This window comes from Malaclemys terrapin, chromosome 22 (genome assembly GCF_027887155.1).
Source record: "Malaclemys terrapin pileata isolate rMalTer1 chromosome 22, rMalTer1.hap1, whole genome shotgun sequence".
Lineage (NCBI taxonomy): Eukaryota > Metazoa > Chordata > Testudines > Emydidae > Malaclemys > Malaclemys terrapin.
Window position 1 is genome coordinate 4,446,092 of NC_071526.1, and position 19,749 is coordinate 4,465,840.

The following is a 19,749-nucleotide window of genomic DNA, read 5'->3' on the forward strand; positions in this document are numbered from 1 at the left end:
CAGCTCCTTATATATTGTATTACTCGTCAAAGAATGTCATATTGCCCTGTGTAGTGCAGGCACGGAATGAAGGATTGTAGGTACATTCCTTGGGAAAGCGCTCAAAGACAGAGGCTGGAGAAGGGCACATGATTCCGGCAGTGGCAATGAAGAGAGAATGCTATTTTATTTCAAGTGAAATAAGTGGTACAGTCCACCAAAGCAGCATTCTGCTACCTGAGCGCACAGAGTTCAGATGGGATCCACGGTAGGAACTGAACAGTAACTGCAAAAGGGACAAAAGCCTGATTAGTGTCTTGCGAGCTCTGAACTCTTACGCTGAGTTCTAGTCCAGGTACTGCGTGCTCTGTGCACAGCCAGCAAGAGGCAGGGTGGGGGTGTTGTTAAGAAACTGAACTGGGACTCAGGAGATGAAAGTTAAATTCCCAGCTGTGCCACAGACTTGCTGTGTGCTCACTTCACCTCTCTGTGCCCGAGTGCTCCATCTTCCCCTCTGATGGCTGCTTTTCATCCAGAGACAGGGAATTTTGGCAGGTGGGAACTTCTACAAGACACGCCCACCTCCAAAACCATAAAAAGATTCGATGTGTTATTTTGCTGGTGAATATATCCAAGGCAGTTCTCTCTCTCCTTTAACACATTAAAAAACAAAAGAACTCAGCCCAATTTGCAGCTAAGTATCAGGTGTTTCCCTTGGGATTTCCGCACTGCGCGTTGACAGCACCAAGATACTTTTTTACTGCCAGCAGGTCTCCTGAATGTTATTACAAATACTGCTTTGCCCTAGAGCTCAGAAGTAAATCACAGCGGCGGCTGCAGCAGTTGCAAGTGACTGCACCCAGTTCTAGAGATGTGTGTCTGGACGGCTGGTGGCTCTGCTTAGGTGAGCAGCATTTGACCGGCCCACTAGAGAGAAGCTGCTTCAAGGCATTCCAGAAACTACTAGTCAACACTGCACTTATGGCGTACAGACAGCCTAAGTGATAGAAAAAAATCTCAGCTGGGGCAGTTTGCTAGGGTTACCATACGTCTGGATTTTCCCGGACATGTCCAGCTTTTTGGTCCTCAAATCCCCATCCGGGAGGAATTTCCAAAAAGCCGAACATGTCCGGGAAAATAGGGAGGCATGGTAAGGGGACCCCAAGTGCGAGTGGCTGCAGCAAAGCCAAAACTAACAACACCCCCAATCTGCAGGGGCACGGAGGCGGCGGCGGCATCCAAACGCACAGCCGCCTCCTCCCCGGGCTCCAACTTTCCCAGCTCCCGCCACTCTCCACCGCGGCGGGGGCCGAAGCAACTTCCCCAGTGCAGCAGCAGCCGGAGCCTGGGGGGTGGGAGGGAGGAGGGGGAATGCGGGGCACTCAGGGGAGGGGGCGGGGACTTTGGGGAAGGGGTTGGAATGGGGGCGGGAAAGGGGCGTAGTTGGGGCGTGGCCGGGACAGGGAAAGGGTGGAGTTGGGCTGGGGTGGGGAAGGGGCAGAGTTGGGGCAGGGCCCCCGTGGAGTATCCTCTTTTTTCACTGTTTAAATATGGCAACCCTAAGTTCACCATTCTAGCAGTTTGCTGTAAAAGTTCAGCTACAGCTGTGAACAGCTGGCGTAGTTACAGATGTCTTTCCTAGTGCTGTTTGTGGAGCTATTGATGCTGGCAACATGTGCTACCACTTGCCGATTTCTCTCTATGTACTGAGTACTGTTACCAGCACCATTTCACCAGCCAGAAGGGCAGAACTCAATCCTGTGCAGTGGATCACTGAATTGGAGTTGCTACAGCATTGGTGCCAACACCAGTGAAACATCCAGCGGGGCTTTCTACAGTGCATGTGGGTCATGTTGTTCCCCTAGACCAGAGCCCATGGTTCACCTAAATCCTCTCTGGCCCAGAGCCCACAGATCAAAGTCAGCTCTTGAATGTAGATCTCCCAAGTCATTGTGTAACTTGCTGCTGCCGTGGCAACAGACTAACCACACTGACAGCAAAACAGGCTTAAAAAGAGGAGTCAGACTTTCTCCGGGAAGCTTCAAGCATTTTGTGAGGTGGTACGGTCCAGAACAAAGTAACAGGGATCAAATGAGTGAAATGCAGAACCAACGAACAGCAGCAGTGTCCAGAGCCATTTCACGAGAAAAATACCATGTCCCTGGAATGGCTCTGATGGTGCAATGCATGGGCTGTGCAGCTGAGGAACATTGAAGCAAATCACAGTAGGATGCAACCATTTGGGTTCCCCCATGCCCAAACCCTGAGCATGTTCCTGGTCCCATTGAAATCAGAAAAGCAAAACTTCCACTGACCTCAGGAGGAAAAGGATCGGACCCACTACTACTGACATTAAAAAAATAAAAAGTTATTTATTGGTCCTTGTATCTGTATAATCTTCCTTCTTGTCTCATCCTGCCTATGCCAATGGCAAACGGCTGAAGGTTCAGAGGAAGGTGAAGGCGTAGTGCACATGGCCAGCAATGCCCTGCTGTATACAGATTGGTGGGGGGAAATTCCTGCCTGATCTTTGTGGCAACCAATTTATGCCGTAAAACACAAGATTTGATTGTACCCATCGCTGCATGTTTAACTATAAATATTGGGCCCAATCTTAACCCCACTGAATTCAATGGGATCAGGACCAGGCTAATTACGGGAGATAAAATTAATCAGGTCCAGTTTTAAGTAGAGCCACAGCATTTGGTACTGCCCTCCTGCAGCAGTGAATCCCACGTACTGGCTGTGTGCTGTGGGAAGTATTTTCTTTCACTGATTCTAAATGGACCACCCATTAATTTCACTGAGTGACTGCTCTGTTCCAGGATTGTGGGACCGCCTAAAAAGGAGGGATTGAGCAGTTTCCATTTATACCCTTCATAATCCTAAAGACTCAAATACTCTTCCCCTGTCCAGATTAAATATTTGTAGGTGCTGCGATGTTGGTGGGTTTTTTTTGTTTTGTTTTTTGACGCAACATGTAAATCGAGTGAGACATTGACCCACTCTCTCCCTGGAGTTATCAGCTGTAATCCACATTTTGTCCTTACTTCCAAACGCTTAAGCAGTGCTGTCTAGAACAATTGTTATTAATTGAAGCAAATGCTAGGAAAATCAACAGGAACACACATTAACCTGCCTAAAGAAACCTCTCCTAAATCCCTGACCTGCCAACCCTTCATAAATTTGTGGCCATTTGTTCTGGTGTTCATCTCTGGCCCAGTAATTTAGGGAAATTATTTCGTTCTATTTATTTCCTTCAGAATTTAACAACACCTGAATAAGGTCCCCACTTAGTCTCCTTTTTTGCAAAGATAAATGGACATGATTTCATATGCTGAAGTGCCTGTACCAGCCATAAATTACCCCATCTCCTTTTATATAGGAAAGAAGCCATAGTCTATGCTGTGGCATATGTTTTAACTTTGTACATGATGGTCATAGAGCTGATTCTTGCAATACTCACATGATCTGGAACTGGTGCCAGCATTGCCACCTGCCCCTATTTTTCAGAATCTTTTCAATTTTGTTGTAGCAAAACCATGCCTACCTACCCTGCACAGTCCCATTCACGTCGGCACAAAGTCTGGAAACAGGCCACTTGGCTATGAAACAGGAGTACATTAAGGATGGAAGACAGTTTCCATGTGAGCTAGTGTACTGGCTGGAAGTGACCCTAAGCAAAGCCCTCAGCAACAGTAATCTGTATGGCTGAGGGAGGGAAGGGAAACAGATGCAAAGATATCACTAGACTTGGTAAAGAGGCTTATGCACACAAATGTTTGGCCCATGCGCCGTGACACCTAGCTATCCTCCCCAGAACACCCCCTTACAGCTCACGTCACAGAGGGCCCACAAAGCAACATATCCCCAAGTTTTCACATTGAGTGGAGGAGCCAGAGTTGATAATGGAAACCATCCGCTTTTATGTTCCCCTGTGGTACACAGATTTTCTGGCAGGTGCCAAAACAGAGCATCCTGTCAGAATATGACCCTTTGGTTTATACACTTGCTTTACCTCTATGCGATACATACCTATCTATACATATGTGCCTAGACACACCCAACAGCTAGCGTTTTCTAAGAATTGTGGAAGAAACGCCAAATTGCTGACTAAATCTCAGATCAAACAGGGGGAAAGAGCCTTAGCAAACAGCTGAGAGCTGGGAATTCTTCTGCTAATCCTTACGCAAATCTCCTAATGTTAGGGCTAGTCAACACTGGCAACGCCTGACAGCGCTTTTAACGTGGCTTGAGTGGTTGCTCTAAAAAACAACAAAAACAAAACAAAAAACACACCTCCCCAAGGGGCATAGCTCCCAGCGCTGGGGCACTGTCTACATTGGCGCTTTACAGCGCTGTAACTTGCTGCGCTCAGGGGGGTGTTTTTCTACACCCCTGAGCGAGAAAGTTGCAGTGCTATAAATTGCCAGTATAGACAAGCCCTGACAGTACCTCTGTTGCTACCAATGCTTCACTTATCCCTTTTAGCACCTGACCTATGCACTAACTTCACATAACTGAAGAAAAGAGAGATACCATCTTCTACTGCACAGGGCCCTCTCATGCAGCTAAATCAGTCTCGACTCCCATTTCCCCCCTCCCCTTACTGGGCCCCCAGGATGCATCAGTCCTCAGGGGAGGTGTGGGGTGGTAAGTGAGTGCTTGAGCACCACGGCTTTGCCAGGGGACATGAAGGACCGGGGACAGCCTTACTCCATATCTCATAACTAACATACATGTTCTGTGGGCTCTTTTTCAGAGCTCAGGCATCTGGGAGACGCTGCTGAGGCAGGATCTGGACACCTATGGCAACCCCTAGTGAAGTATATGCATGTGTCTATGTGTATGTGTGCGTCCACCCCCATCAACTAACCAGAGTGTCCTTTGTGTGGCTACGGAAATCCCAGACGAGGATTAGGGTTAGATTTTACTCAGGATGGTTTTAGTGGGTTTGTGTTTTCATTCTGTGTTTGTGACATTTGTTGACAGGGGAGTTGTGGGGTGAAGGAGGGGTCGCTTTAGGGGGGCAGAGCTGAGATCAGCCAGGTACTGCTTTGGCTGCTTCATTCTTCCCTTGAACAGGGAGTTGGAGGCATGGCAGTGCCCAGCCAGCTCTCAGGCCTGCATGCTGCCAGCTGGACAGGTAAGAGAGCCAGGGCTCCAAGCTGTCATTATAGAGTGAGCAGGGTCATTTGGGGATTCCCCCGGGGAGGACCCTGCGCCAGTGCAGCTGCTACACCACCGCAGCAGTGTCGACAGACACAGTGACTAGCCTACCTCAATGCCCAGCCTCAATCCAGAAGGTGACAGGATGGCTTTGCACTGCTGGTAATAACTTTATCTGGGGATGCATGGTGTGCAAGAGGCACGGTAGGAGGCCCAAACAGCAATTAGTATGCCACCTTTCACTTGTGCAGACAAGGCCATATAGACAGTAGCAGCAAAGACCCACTGCCTTACAATGCTTATAGAAGAGTATCATAAGCAGTGATACATCCTGGTCTACCACTTTGTAGATAGTTTTTATTTTTCCACTCAAAACAGAAATAACCAGCTTTAAAATGATGTTGCTGTTCTCTGCCCTGGCTCATCTGGGATTTACCCAGCTGCAATGTGTTTACACTGCTAGCAAAGTTAATACTGACCTCCTTGGAGCAGACATTCTAAGCAGGAAAGGTAATTTTTTTTACTATGAACTGGATGTCTGCATCTATAGTCTATAGCCCAATGACTCCACCTACAACTGAATCTATAGTGCTGTGCAATCCCAGGGTGCTTCTGGACACTCATGGCATTCCTTCTATGTAGGCTGTTTGTTTCTAAACAGACAAGCTTTTTATTAAAAAAAAATCAATCACATTCATTAACAGAAATATAGGCAAATTGTGAAAAGAAAAATGCATACATTTTAATGCAAAATACTGTAAATGAAAATCACTTCCCCCTCCACATATCTGCCAAGACCTGAGTTCAGGGGCTTCTGTTCTCCCAGCAGATGACCTGCCAGCTATTAAAAGAGCATTCAGGCTTTCTATTATGTTTTACGTATTTTTGATACTATCTACAACTGCAAAAGAATTCAGGAGTTAGCATATTGAAACAAAAACAGTTCCCTTCAAACAAATACTCGGATGCTATTTTCTGGTTGATAAATATATTGCATTAATTTATTAAATGAATAAAATCTGGGTGCCTGGGACTCATGAACAGTTGTGCTATGGCTAACCACTGTCAGCAGCCCAGCATTCCTGAGCAGCCCCACAATAAACAAATAAACGAGCATGTGAAATGGGGGAGAAGGGGAAAACTACTTCTAGAAAGGGAAGAGAAATTTGCTTTTAGTTTTCCAAAGATTCGTATCAATGTAAATGCTAATGTTATGAAAATTCTAAAATCTTTTCTCCTCCTGGAATCTGAAGTCTCTTACCTTTGCTACAGGCTATAAGATATCCCAGGCTACTAGAAAAGAGAGACAGAATGAGAGTGTGTGTGAGTGTGTTATTTTTCATGCAACGTTAATAGAAAAGTGGATATTTTACATGACAGAGCTCATCTTCAGAGTGAATGGAGATGCCAGCTTACTTTACAAGTTACAGTCTTTACTATGAACTGTAACATTTTCATTTCCCATTGATTTGGTTCTGTTACTATATAATCATATACAGTCACTGAGAACAGAATTTAAAGTTAACTAATTTGTAGTCATTTGTAGACATTGCGAAGAAGAAACACACCTAATCATTTAGTGTAACTCACCTTTGCTGTGATGCTCATAATAAAGATACATTTTACTCTGAGGGGCCAACATGGCAACACCACCGATGGAATTTGTGCAGTGTCGTGGCCAAAATAACAAAGTGCTGATTCCCTCCTCTGGAGACCGAAGCTCAGATTGCGTATATCTACTCGGGTGTGCAAACTGCAACCCAGCATCTGAGGGCTGGACATGGGAGAAGTGGAGTTGGCCCCTTCTGTAGGTAAGAATGGAAAATTTCCCTGACTGGCTTTTACTGGGACTGTAGTTTTAGGGCTAATTCTGCTATCACAGAAACCAGTGGGTTATTTCCAATTGTCACTGGAAGGAATGAGAGGATAATTAGGCCCTATGTTAGCACAATGATGAGGCTGCAGAGATAGCACTCAAAATTAAGAAAATGTAAACGTTAAGGTTAGCCACATAGCATGAAATCATTCTCCCTTGTACAAACATATGAAATGTACGATCATATGAAAGAGTGTTTAATTACACTTATGGTCACATAAGGTTTTTAAATAATATAGATGGGATTTTCAAAGGCATATAAGGGATTAGGCACGGACGACAATTCAATTGGCACTTAACGCCCTTAGGATCCTTTCAAATCCTATCCATCATGTTCTATCATTCATTGTACTACAGCATTACATGCATGTAGGTGTCTACAATAACTGTGATCACATGCTGTAATTAGAGACTATCAGAACACATTGGCATAAAAGGAGGCAGAGTTAAGGTTGTGTGTTCATCCTTAACTTTTGTATTCCCTTACTCCTGAGTGATTAAATATCCAACTTTAGAGAAGCAGAATTATGGAAATGGGGTCTCTTCTAACAGGCATCAGATGGCAAAGGCCAACTAGTGTTGATCAGGTCAATGGGAAGCCACACACTAGTAGACTTATCATGCACCAGTCAGCCAAAGCTGAGACTGACCAAATCCTCATACTAAAGCTTTAGATCTGTTTAAGGTATTTAGATTGTCTTAAGTCCTTATACTGCACAACCTGTTTAAAATGATCTAAGACTTTAGATTGGTTTAAGCTGCTTATGCAGCTTTAAGGCTTTAGAAAGGTTTAAACTGCTAAAAAAATTCCCCCAAAATGCAAATCGGGGAAATTGCAGAGAGTCTGGGGATGCTCCTGCCACCTTAAGGATAGTTTTTTGATTGTGCACTTGCAAGTATACATGAGTGTACAGATATATAAAAGTGTATTTTCCTTGCAATACTAAAAGATAAAGTCAACCTCTGGTCAAGTGGTAATGCTAAGTCTACAAATACTCAGCTTGCTAATGACTTCAACTGGCATCAGCTGGCCTTTCATAATTGGTCTCTCTATATCCATGGGTTTTAAAGAACCTGGGAAATTAAATGTAAAAACTATGTTAATGCCAAACTATGGCTGCATAGTTGAGCAATCAAAAGTCAAGAAACGTGACAGTTTTACAGCTGTTCTAACTAAGTGCCAATGGCAGTGACAAGGGCTAGGCTCAATCTGCCGAGGGGTCCTTTTCTAATCTAAATAAAATTAAGCTCAGGCCCCCAAGAAAAAGATAACCTAGCCTGGTCCAGTGCAGTCTAATCCCATTCTGTCTCACTCCATACATGATTCAGAATCTCCAGGCAGGGAACCCAGAGCAAAACATAACTTTTGGTAAGAATCCCCACTCCCCAGCCCCTGGTCTTTAGGACAGAGCCCTCTACCCCGCTTCTTGATGAACTTGAACCCCATTTCCAAACCAGAGACCACTACCTGAAAGTAAGGGTAACACGTCTACTCCAGGCCACACCTCCTACAACAGTAACAGTTATCATTTATACACTCAGCACAGACAAATCCCAACAAAACACACTCTGTAGAACTATGGGTAAACAACATAGTAATTCATGGAAAAGAGGCTGGTGCAAGCAGGTTTCCCCCTTTTCCCCTATAGAGGGAGCAGAGAGTTCCACCCTTCTAAGCCTTCTAGCTCTGGGGCTTGCAGTTACATTTGAACAACCCAGTCTTGTTTCAGCCATTTGCATATATGCACTGAAATACAGAGCCATGCTCTGCTCTCATTTATACAAACATAAATCCAGACTATCCCCCTGATGTAAACAGCCATTAATTACAAGATCATGGCTTATTTTAGGGCATGTCTACACTGCCTCCTGTGGGGGAGCGAATAGCAATGCGCACCAAAGTGCTGCGCTGTAACTCCCCCGTGTGGATGCTGTGGGCGCAAACGTAAAGGTTCCCAGTTTGCACTAATGTAATCCTCTTCAAACAGGATGACAACAATGTAAACTAGGGACCTTTAAGTTTGTATCTGCAGTGTCCACATGGGGGAGTTACATCGCAGCACTTTGGTGTGCACCTACCCAAGGAAAGACTTACCCTCCATCCAAAGACCCATTATGTTTTCTTCATTAAGGGGCAGGAAAGAGAAAAACTGCTGGGGCAATCATTCACATATATAAGAATGTGTGGCACCCCGAAAAAATGTATGGAATTCCTATCAATACCAGTAATAATACTTTCCACTGATACATTGCTTTGCACCTGTCGATCTAAATGTATTTTCCAAACAATAATTACTTAAACCTTGCAAAACCTCTGTTAGATAGGTACCATTCCACTCTGAAACAGAGACCTGTGAAGTGTCTAGTTACAAAGCAATTCAGTCACAGGGCTGTGAACAGAACCCAGAAGTTCTGACCTGACCACTAGACAACATTCCTTCCAATAATGGAAGTTCCACATGCAGATCTTCGGCAGCATGAGTCTTGTGTGCAGTTCCTGCTGTTTTTTCATGCAGCTCTTCTGTTACATAACATAGCAATGAAAATTCAAAATGCACAGATCACAGTTTGCACTTTTCTGCAGCTTTGTCATGACATGCTTCACCCTTATGTTAATAAGCTTGCAAACCATTCCAACTAAATTAAGTACTTTGGGGATTTAGTTATTTTCCCAGTGTTTCCACTAAAAGTTTGTTTTCTAGAACACTTCTGAGTTATGTCGTCATTCACAACGTATTTGCATTTGCAATACTGGTCAACCTGAAGGAACATTGATCAGTGCCAGTTGCCATGGGCTGTTACAAATCAGAACACAGAAATGCAAATTCCGTGAATGAGAGGTGAAATAAATGGTGACTCCCATCAGCCAGCGACACCTCCACTGGAATGGACACTTAAACAATCTTACAACGCTATACTTCATGTACTAGTTAAAAACAACACACACACCCTTACAACTAAATGCACTACCACTTCTGAACCATTTAATAACACCAGATATTGGAACTGTTGCAAAAGTCTGTGAGCCAAAGTTCAAAAGTGCACTTCCCTCCAGCTACCAGACGGTTCCAAACATTTTTCTTCCCTACAGACTGAAAGTCCAATGAGTGAAAGCTAATTGCCTCTGTATAATTTTCTAAAGGGCATCTGCCTTCCATTATTATCATCTAGTATTTGTATCATGTAGTGCCTAGATGCCCCAGTCAAGACCAGGGCCATACTGTAAACATATATAGTGATGGACAATTCCTGCCCTCTAAAGCCAACAGTCTAACTGCACAAGACAGACGAGGTGTGAGACAAAAGATGTATTATTATCCCCTTTTATTTACGGGAAACTGAGGCACAGAGATTAAGCAATGTCCCACGGTCACACAGATTGTCAGTGGCAGAGCCAGGAACTGAATCTAGATCTGACCCAGATTTGTAAACACAATACCATAATCCTTCCACCTTTTCATACCACATTTTTGTTTTCCAAACGATAATAACAGCAATATAATAATCATATTCCTATGTAGTAGTGTAAGCTCCCCAGAGCTGGGGCAATGTGTGTTCCTTGTCTGCAGAGCACCAGGGGCTGTTGAAATAATCAGAATACCAGCATCTGCAGAATGTATATCAGTATTTTTCTCCAGGGATGATAAATTGTGGTACTCATTGAAAGAAGAAGTTATTCTGTGTATTATTATGTGTAATGCAATGAATCTACTGGAAAACATGTGTAATTCCAGTCCAGCTAACGTCATAGTCCTCCCAAAATTGTGACTAGTAGTTAATGGGTTTGGAGAGCACAGATGACTTTCAATGGGACTTGAGCTCCAAAGTCACTTCGGTGCTTTGGAAATTCAATCCTTACTCTTTTGGGTACCTAACAAAAAAGAGACTTGAGCCACAAACATCACGATCTGAATCAAACCATCCCCAAAATTCAGGGGTGTTGATAGGTTTCACATTGGACTAATCGCGGAGAAATAAAACCCAATTATCATTATTACATAGTTGTGCGGGTTTATAAGCACTTTACAAGCATGCAAGAAAATACATTTTCTGCTGAAATAAATGCAAGACAAGGCACAGTGTAACATTTCAGGAGCAGGGCATCCAGCTCTGCTGAACAAAGCAAATCTCAGATGGAATGCTCAGATGTTGATGGTTATTTGGAGATATGACTACTTTCCCCTCTTTTCTGAAAAGCCTGCCACTGACTGATTACAGACCAAACAATACAAGCACATTGTCAATGGTTCTAACAGCTCCAACAGCCTAATATAGTTAGGGTTACCATATGTCCTCTGTTTCCCGGACATGTCCGGCTTTTCGGCACTCAAACCCCCATCGGGGGGAATTGCCAAAAAGCCAAACATGTCCGGGAAAATGGCAGCTCTGCTCCTCCCCTGACTCTTCGGCTCTGTTTAAGAGCCGAGCTGCCCGAGCGCTATGGGCTTCAGGCAGCCCCCTTGCCTCCGGACCCTGTGCCCCCGGCCGGGCACTTCCCCTCCCGGGCTCCAGCTGCTCTGCTCCGGCGGCGCAGGGTCCGGAGGCACGGGGGCTGCCCGAAGCCGGTAGCGCTCGGGCAGCCCGGCTCTTAAACAGAGCCAAAGAGTCGGGGCTGGAGGCTCTGCTCCTCCCCATGTGAGCAAGTACCAACCAGCCAAGAGAGATAGAATGCTCAGTGCTACCTCAGAGCCCTTACCCACCTCAACCAACATCCCATCTCCCGCCATGGCCATCCTTGTCACATTAGAAGAAGCAGATAAAAACAAAAAACCTAGAACACAAGGGGGCGGGTATGAATCCCTTCCTGACCTCTGGAGATGGTTGACTGAAACCCTGAAGTGTGACCATAATGAGTAGGTGACCTGGAAAATGGCCTGTGGTTGAGCCATAGGCGGGGATTTGTAACCCATATTCAACAGCTGTGTGATGAATTTAGAGGGGACTATTATTTTTCATGGAACTCACTGTGAAATCAAGAATCACGCCTTTGCTTAGGCTGGTGGTCCCCAACCTGTGGTCTGTGAAGCACCAGTACATCAGGGAGTCCTTCCTGGTGGGTCATGGGATGTTTGCTCTTCCTTTTTGTTTTCACTTGCTAAACTTCTTTAACGGATACATTAACCACTTCCGAAATACCTCTCTTCCATATAAGCAGTTGCCATAGTTTCCACACAGATGTTATGAGATCATAAATGGGAGTGGAAGTATCCATGAGACAATCTATCTACTAAATATAGGTCCATGCCATGAAAATATTTGGGAACCCAAGAGTTAGACAATCTGATTGGTGAACATTATTCCAGCTCTCAGTAATATAAATTACTTAAGATGTGAACAACAGAATCTGATTCATCCCATGACTATTTTGCAGGCAGTCATGAGCCAGGTTCTCTCTTATGTATGTAACCATAAGGATTATTTATAAAATAACACATATTCCTCCAAGCATTTTTTTTATGGCTGTTAGTGACCGGTGAATGCTCAGTCATGCAAAAAAAAAAAAAAATAGAAAGCACTGGAGTCTACAGCAGTTGGAACTCCTCATTTCTGTTCTCAACTCTGCCAGCAACTCGTACTGAGCTCTTGGCCAAGTCATTTCCCCCATCTGCCTCGTTTTCCACACAGAGTAAGAAGAGAGAGTCCTAAATGTTAACAAAAATTCATATCACCTCCTCCTCCCCCAGCAGTTACACAATGAGCCCAAAGGGGAGCCAATACATGGGTTAAGCAGTTGGTACCTCTCTACCCTCAGCACAGAGGTCTTGAGTCTTTCAAAGATACAGATGAAGACGTTGGGGCCTATCAATTCTGACATCTCCGTGGGAGTACGATTAGTAATCTTTAAACATGGTTAAGCAGCACATTGCCCTTTGTCTGAACCTCACTTTGCTAACGACAAACTCGAGGCAACACTGACGAGGCCACCAAAGAAATGAATACATTAGAGCCTAGGAGCCCGAGTCACGGAGCAGGGCCCCATTGTGCTAGGCAAACACAGAAGAATAAGACAGTCCCTGCCCAGTCTTTGGGACATCCATGCTAATGAGTGACACACATGCTTCTCAGTCATACCAGCTGTAGGTGCTTAGTTGTTGTGTTGAGCGAGTGAGATGTTTTTAGCCACAAATCAGCATAGACTTGTTTTCATTTCCACCATACTGAGGAAAGTGACTTGCTCCCAGCTGGTCCATTTACAAATGACAGTTTTGGGTCAGTGTTGTATTACTATTGTCCTGACCCTGTGTCACGGGAGAGCAGACTCAGTGCTCTGGAACTGCTCTGAATGAAGTTCAGACAGGACCCTCTTGTACTGTGACACCCTTGGGGGCACACACTCACTAGAGCAAGCGTCCTTGGTTTCAGCACCTCCTGGGTCTGACCTCGGAGCATTCAGCACCCTGTTTCACACAATGAGCTCCCCACAGTGAGTCCACCTGAACAGGACACCTGGCAAAGTCTTATGTGCCCCCAAAAGGGCCATGCGCCCCAACTTCCACAGTCAGCAGTGACTCTCAGCCAGCACTGTAAAACAGAAGGGTTTATTAGTTATCTGGAACACAATGTCAGATCTCATTAGCTCAGAAAGCAGGAAGTTACAGCAAAGTTCATCTTGGCGAGACCAGAGCCCTGGGCTGTACCCCCTCCCCCCGCAGCCCTCCGGAGTCCCAAACCAAGAGACTGACCAGCTTCCAGCAGCCTACCCTCAGTCATGCCCAGTTGTAACTCCTATATCCTTTGTGCTGTTTCCTGGGCAAACCGGTCACCTGGCCTCCAACTCTCTCGTAGTTCTCCAATTCCTCTGGCTGGCTCTTGCAGAGGAGCGGTTCCGGCTATCACGTGCCAGGATGCAGAATGTTTGGCCATCGTCTGGACCCAGGGGAGCTAGACGGCAGTCACACTTGCCCTCTAGGGGTCTCTGCAACAATCACACACCCTTGTCACACCACCAACACACAGGGGAAACTGAGGCCCACACAGAGTACTCATACAAAACATTAAGAAAATTCCCACTTTGTCACCCCCTGTTCCATTCCTCACCAGCTTCACATGAATGAAGAGAGCTAAGACTCATGGTAATTATGGACCAACCGAAATCTAGGTGCAAATCCTGAACTAAGCTCATGAAATACAGGATGAGGAGAAGGCAGAGCACACTCTAAACTGGAGCTTTTCAAACTGGATTCCATGTTTGCCACATCCACAAAGTGTCGGGATTTTCCTTAGAAAATTTCTTACATTTACATAAAATATATTTAACAGGGCAGCCATACTTTTTTCCAAAAATCAAAAAAGGTATCAGGATATTTGAGAACCACTGGTCCTAACCACGGCTAAGTACAAAAATTACCACATACCACATTATGGAGGCATTCAAGAGGGCTCAGGTATCTCTTTTCAAAGGCCTTGATTTCCACACCCAGCAATGACCATGTGCCCAGAATGGGCTCTGCTTGCCAAGGCATCAGTTTAGACTATCAGGCTGGTCCAAGTAAAATTTCAGAATTTTCAACATCTTGTAAACCATTATTCTCCACACTTATCTCTTAGTGTGTGGATGTGGGTGCACACATATACATCGACAGCTGCTTTACAAACACGACAACCAAAAGGACCAGTAGTCTCCTAGGAGATTGTGGTGCTGCTCTGTGACCCAGCTTCTAAAGGTGTTCAGAATGATTAACTCTACTCCTATCTTTCCCTTTCCATCCCCAGGAGTTGGAGAATAGCAATACTCTAATTTATGGAGGGCCATAAATTCCCATAAAATCCTGAAGTACTTTAGAATCTATATACAGTATTTTACAAGAGTCACTGCATATCCTGTGTGAATGCAGACACCTCTGGGGTGGAATAAGATAGCTATTTAGAAGCACTCAGTAATCCTACCTATCCATTCACAGCAGGAAGTAAAGTTAATTACATCCAAATGAAATTACAGGGGGAATTTTGGGAGGAACAATGAAGTTACCCCAACTGGAATTTGGCCAGAACACCCAAGTTTCCCTATTCTTGAAAAAAAAAAAAAAGCCATGGAATCTTTAATGGCCACAGAGAGAAGAGGCCCTTGATGTTAATATCCTGTCAGAAGCACATCACGCCCTGACACCAGGATGGAACAATGGTTCTAAAGTTACTCAGGAGGAAGAGCATCTTCTAGTGAGTCACCAAGACCACGTTCCTGCAGCTCCTAAAGTTTTCTTTGGAGGTTTCTAAATACCCAAATACTATCTCTCAGCAATCCTGCCAACCCCTGCTAGTCTGAGCTTACTGAAGCCCCAAATGAACAGGGTCTCTCCCATGGTAGCGCTTCACATGACAAGCTGTGCAAACAAGCTGGTTACAACAAAATAAATAAATAACCCCTCTTCGTTTGCTCCTAGCCGAGAGGATTCCTGCCCCCTTAAGTGGAAACAAAATCTTGAAAAGAATCTATTCAATAGCAGGGCTGCAGCTTCGGTTCACTGACGGTCATGCTCCCAGAGTAAAACCAGAGACAGACTCTTACCTCTGCAGAAACAATGCCCCATAACTAACTGATCTGAGGTTTATTGGTCTGCTAGGGAGGCATGCCAGATTTGCTAAAATACAGGTTACATTTTCTCCGCGAAGTATGAACTTGGATGGTGACAAGTTCACGTTAGGACAGAGTTGCCATTTCGGGAAAGGGAAGGAAGAGGAGGGGCGGGAGATGGAGAGAGAGAGGTGCACGCACACGTGTGCGCACACGCACACACACATTGCAGGAGCAATCCTCGGAATCTCCGGGGGCAGACTAGCCAACCAGTCAGCAGCAGCACAGGTAAAGGACTGGCGGAAGAGAACTTACTGACAGTTCGGACATGTGGTGAATGACTCAGAGGGAGAAACAGGGCTTGTAGGAATATTCTCAGATCAACCCAGTCACTGAGCCAACAATTTGTTTTAATCATACCGCATGCACCCGTGTCCATGAATTCCTAATTAAAGTAATTAGTTGGGGGAGATATATCCACAACAATTCTGGTTTTAGGGGGACTCACTACAGTGTTCCTATGAAACAACACGTGTCATGTGCTGAACGCTCTTGGCTTTTACAATTAATCAATGGCAAACTTCTTGCAGACCATTTCCTGAATACCTGGTCAAAAATGAATGGCCATTTCTACAGTAGGCACCTGTTCTCTATCACACAGGACAAAATCCCGACTGTTCATAAAACTACCTAAAGACATCAAGATCTAGCTCCAGATTCCCAGGCTAAGAGCTAAATTTTGCCCTCGGAGGTTCATAGCACTGAAGTCAACAGGAGATCATACATAAGATGCAGGCAGAATCGGGCCCCAAAAGAGCCCTCTGCAGTTGCTGCTGCAATTCCAGTCTTGCAGTTCTGTGAAACACAGCAGAAAACTGAGGGCCTGAACAAGACACGCAGCCAGGTACTGCATGGAGGTTGCTGTACAGCATCTGCAGAACAATGTCACAATAACCCACCAAAATCTCTGAAGGCTCATAGCAAAGGACAAACCCATGAAGATAAGAAAATCCTAACACTGACTGGATCCAAATATTATTTGGCAGGGTATAAGGAGAACTGCGAGTGACCAGGCTTTGTGTAGGAGAGAGGACATTCAAATTCAATTGTGGTCAGGGATTTTCGTGTGAAAATGAGGGATGGGTCAAATCCCCCTTTTTTTACATCAGATGGAACACCAATTAGTAGCTCTGGGTATTCACCAGAGACAGAGTATGAATACCAGACATGAGAACAGAACGGGGCCTTTTCATACCAACTCAACATAGCCGTGAGAGGTGGCACAACGCTGGTGCTAGCAGGAGGAGGCTTCCCAGAGAGCAACATGCCCATTTTCCCCCGAATGCAATGGTCAGGACCTCTGCTAGGGGTAAATGCCCCCAAACAGCAGCATGTCAATCTTATTCTTAGCCAACAAACAAGGCATTTTACTTCTACCCACATTGGCCTCCTCTGTTCCACGAGCAAAATATGGCTACATTCGGAGAAAACGAAGTTGCTGTCAATCGACGATGAATTCAGGCCACAGCCAAAGCTAATTAAAAGAGAACGCACAGCAGTGTGGCTGTCTTAGCGTGGCACAGATAGGGTTACACTCTTGATGTATGCTGATTGACACTGCTAAGGTTACTTCAGGCTCACAGATCTCACCCATCACGCCATGCAGAGCAGTGAGCTCAGCCCACCCAGGGAATACACAGACTCACACACAGACACAGCATACAGCAGCACAGCCCAACAGGCTGTCTCAACAGCAACCTGACACCTTTCATAAGGAAAGTGCAGCAAAATGGAATCTCACTGTGCTGTTCTCCAACGGCAGCAATAGTCAAAAATACTACACCACCACCACACACGCAGACGCAGACACATGCAGAATGCAAAATCCCAGTGCCTACCTTTGCTGTCTGACGGCTGGCGGATTCTGTGCTGGTTTGGCTTGGTGATTGTTCCCTTCTTTATGAAGTGTTCTGATCAACCAACGCTATTTGCATTCTTTCATTAGCACCTGTTTCAAGCAAGGAAGGGAAAAGCTCATTATGAGATCAGCTTCCTTTTCAAATAAAAATAAGATTAGTAGATCGACTGTGCCGAATAATAACAATGGCAATAATAAAACATGTACATTAAAGCCCCAAACTAGGCAGTTTAATAATGGGAGATCCGGCAGGTTGTGAGCATGCTCCAGCCGGAACAAATCCTTCCTCTGTTATTCCTCTGAATAAAAATAAACCATGGCCAAGAAACCCAAACGGAAGCTTCCTCCTAGAATCCCTGCTGCTGGAAAATCTGTACTGAATTCAGCCTGAAGATGCAGAATCTAATCAGCAGCTGGTTTCTGGATCCAAAGCCAGCCAAAGCCTCGCTTGTCTTTTCCCAGTATGAGTCTAGGCCTTTTTGAAAAGGGTTTTAACCTTTTAAAGATACAGTACACCAATTATCACTTCAGGAGAGCTGTCACTCGGTGCTCAAAAAACCCAGCCACACAACCCAAGAAGAGGGAACAGACATTGTCTGGGCTAAGGAGCTTTCTGAATAAATGTTGTTATTATCATCACCGACTTTAAGAATGTAATGGTTGCATTAGGTAATAAAAATAAACGGATAAACTTGGCATTCAGCTGCTGAATATGTAACAGGCACAACAATAAATAAATAAAAAAACAATAAATAGCTGCTAGTTACAGTACAGGCTGAATTCTCAATCTGCAGCCTCTGCTGATCGCTATCATTTGTACTGCTAGTGAATCTTGGGACGAACTAGTTACTGGAGCAGCTACTCTCCCCACTTGCCACGACAGGGTTAAGTAAAGGCAGAGAACAGCCCCTGTCAAGTACTTACCATCACAACTAAGGACAGGGCTCAAAGTTTTCAATGGGCAGTTTCGGGCATGCAATGCAGCATTCTTCCAAACTCCTTGTACCATCAATGCACAGCCCCGAGCCTCCACTCATCCCCCTTCCCCTGGCTCATCCCTGGTGCGCTTCCATACCTCGTTCCGAAAGGAAGAAGCCGGCGAGCCCGCTAACCCTCTCCGGAGCACATTTCCTGGTTCTTTTTAGCAAACAAGAAACCCCCAAGCACCAGCACGAGCCCAGCCCCCGGCTCTCAGCGCGCGAGCGAAGCTGGTGCGCCCCAGCGGACTTGTAGGGAAAGGATCGCAGCCATCCATTGCAGACACACACGCCCCGTGCCCTCAGCCCGCCGCCACATGCGGACATGCATTATCCAGCCCACCTGAGGGGCCGTCGGAGCAGCATCCTCGGCGGCCGGGGAAGAACAGCCTCTCCCCGGGGTGCTGTCATTTAGCACCCACCGCGCTTCTGTTTACGGTGTCGTCCTGGATCTGCAGCGCCTGTCGGACAAACCATTGCAATCAAGCGGTACTCCCCCCCCCCCTCGCCCCCCCTTGCCACTTTCTCTTCCTCCCTCCCCCTTCCACGGCGCTTCAGCAGAAAATTATCATATTTCATGTGTCGTTGCTCCAGCGCGCTGCCTGCTCTCGCCAATTGGCTGGGCACTTGCAGCCGGAAATGTCAACAGCAGCAGAGCCCCCAGGCTGGCTCCGCAGGGCGCAGGCTCGCCGCGGCCGGAGCCCCAGGGCTGGGGACCCGGACCCGGACCCGGGCAGACGCGCTGCCCGACCTCCCCGTCGAGGAGCGGAGGCTTGGAACGCCGCCCTGGGGAGCGAACCCAGAGGGAGGGAGGCGTGCGGCTCCCAGGCTCTCCTCGGAAGCAAGCGGGCTTTTCCAGCGGCATCGCGGCTCGCCGTTCTCCCCGGGGCTTGCAAGCGGAGGCCGGAGAGCTTCCCCGTCCATGTCCGGAGCTGCGCCAGGGTCAGAGAGCTGCGGAAAGCGGTGCGCTTTGGAGCCACTTCTGCTTCCATCTCCTACCCAAGCCCCGCGTTTGTTATCCGCGGAGATTTTCGATATGAAAATGGGAAGTTTGTTTATGAAGAGATCCAGTTGTTCCAGCTGCAGTTCCTCCTCCTCCCCCCCCCCCCGCCCCGAAGTCATAACAGAGCTGGCCAAATAATTAGCAATTAGTAATTTAGTGATTTTAATTAAACATATACCTCACAAACCGATCAGAACATTTTCGAATTAATCCATTATCTGACATTATTTGTTAATTTCTTCTGCAGATAATGCCTGACCTGTGATAGTGTTCCGGTTTCTGAAGTGGACAGTTTACATAAACTAACCACCATAG

The 19,749-nt window shown here is 45.9% G+C and overlaps 1 protein-coding gene across 3 annotated transcripts in view; it reads right to left on the reverse strand.

Moving 5' to 3' along the window:
* The window catches only part of HIVEP3 (HIVEP zinc finger 3), a 432,975-nt gene extending 414,113 nt beyond the window's left edge, over positions 1–18,862 (reverse strand). For 2 of the 3 annotated variants that reach the window (XM_054012000.1, XM_054011997.1), the window contains exons 1-2: positions 18,379–18,461; positions 17,435–17,544 (exon numbers count right to left, since the gene is read on the reverse strand). The gene's annotated coding sequence lies outside the window, so the exon portion shown is untranslated. Of the gene's footprint in view, positions 1–17,434; positions 17,545–18,378; positions 18,462–18,774 lie in introns of those variants that run through there. The other variant, XM_054011998.1, reaches the window with a different exon arrangement.
* Between the last annotated feature and the right edge of the window lie 887 nt (positions 18,863–19,749).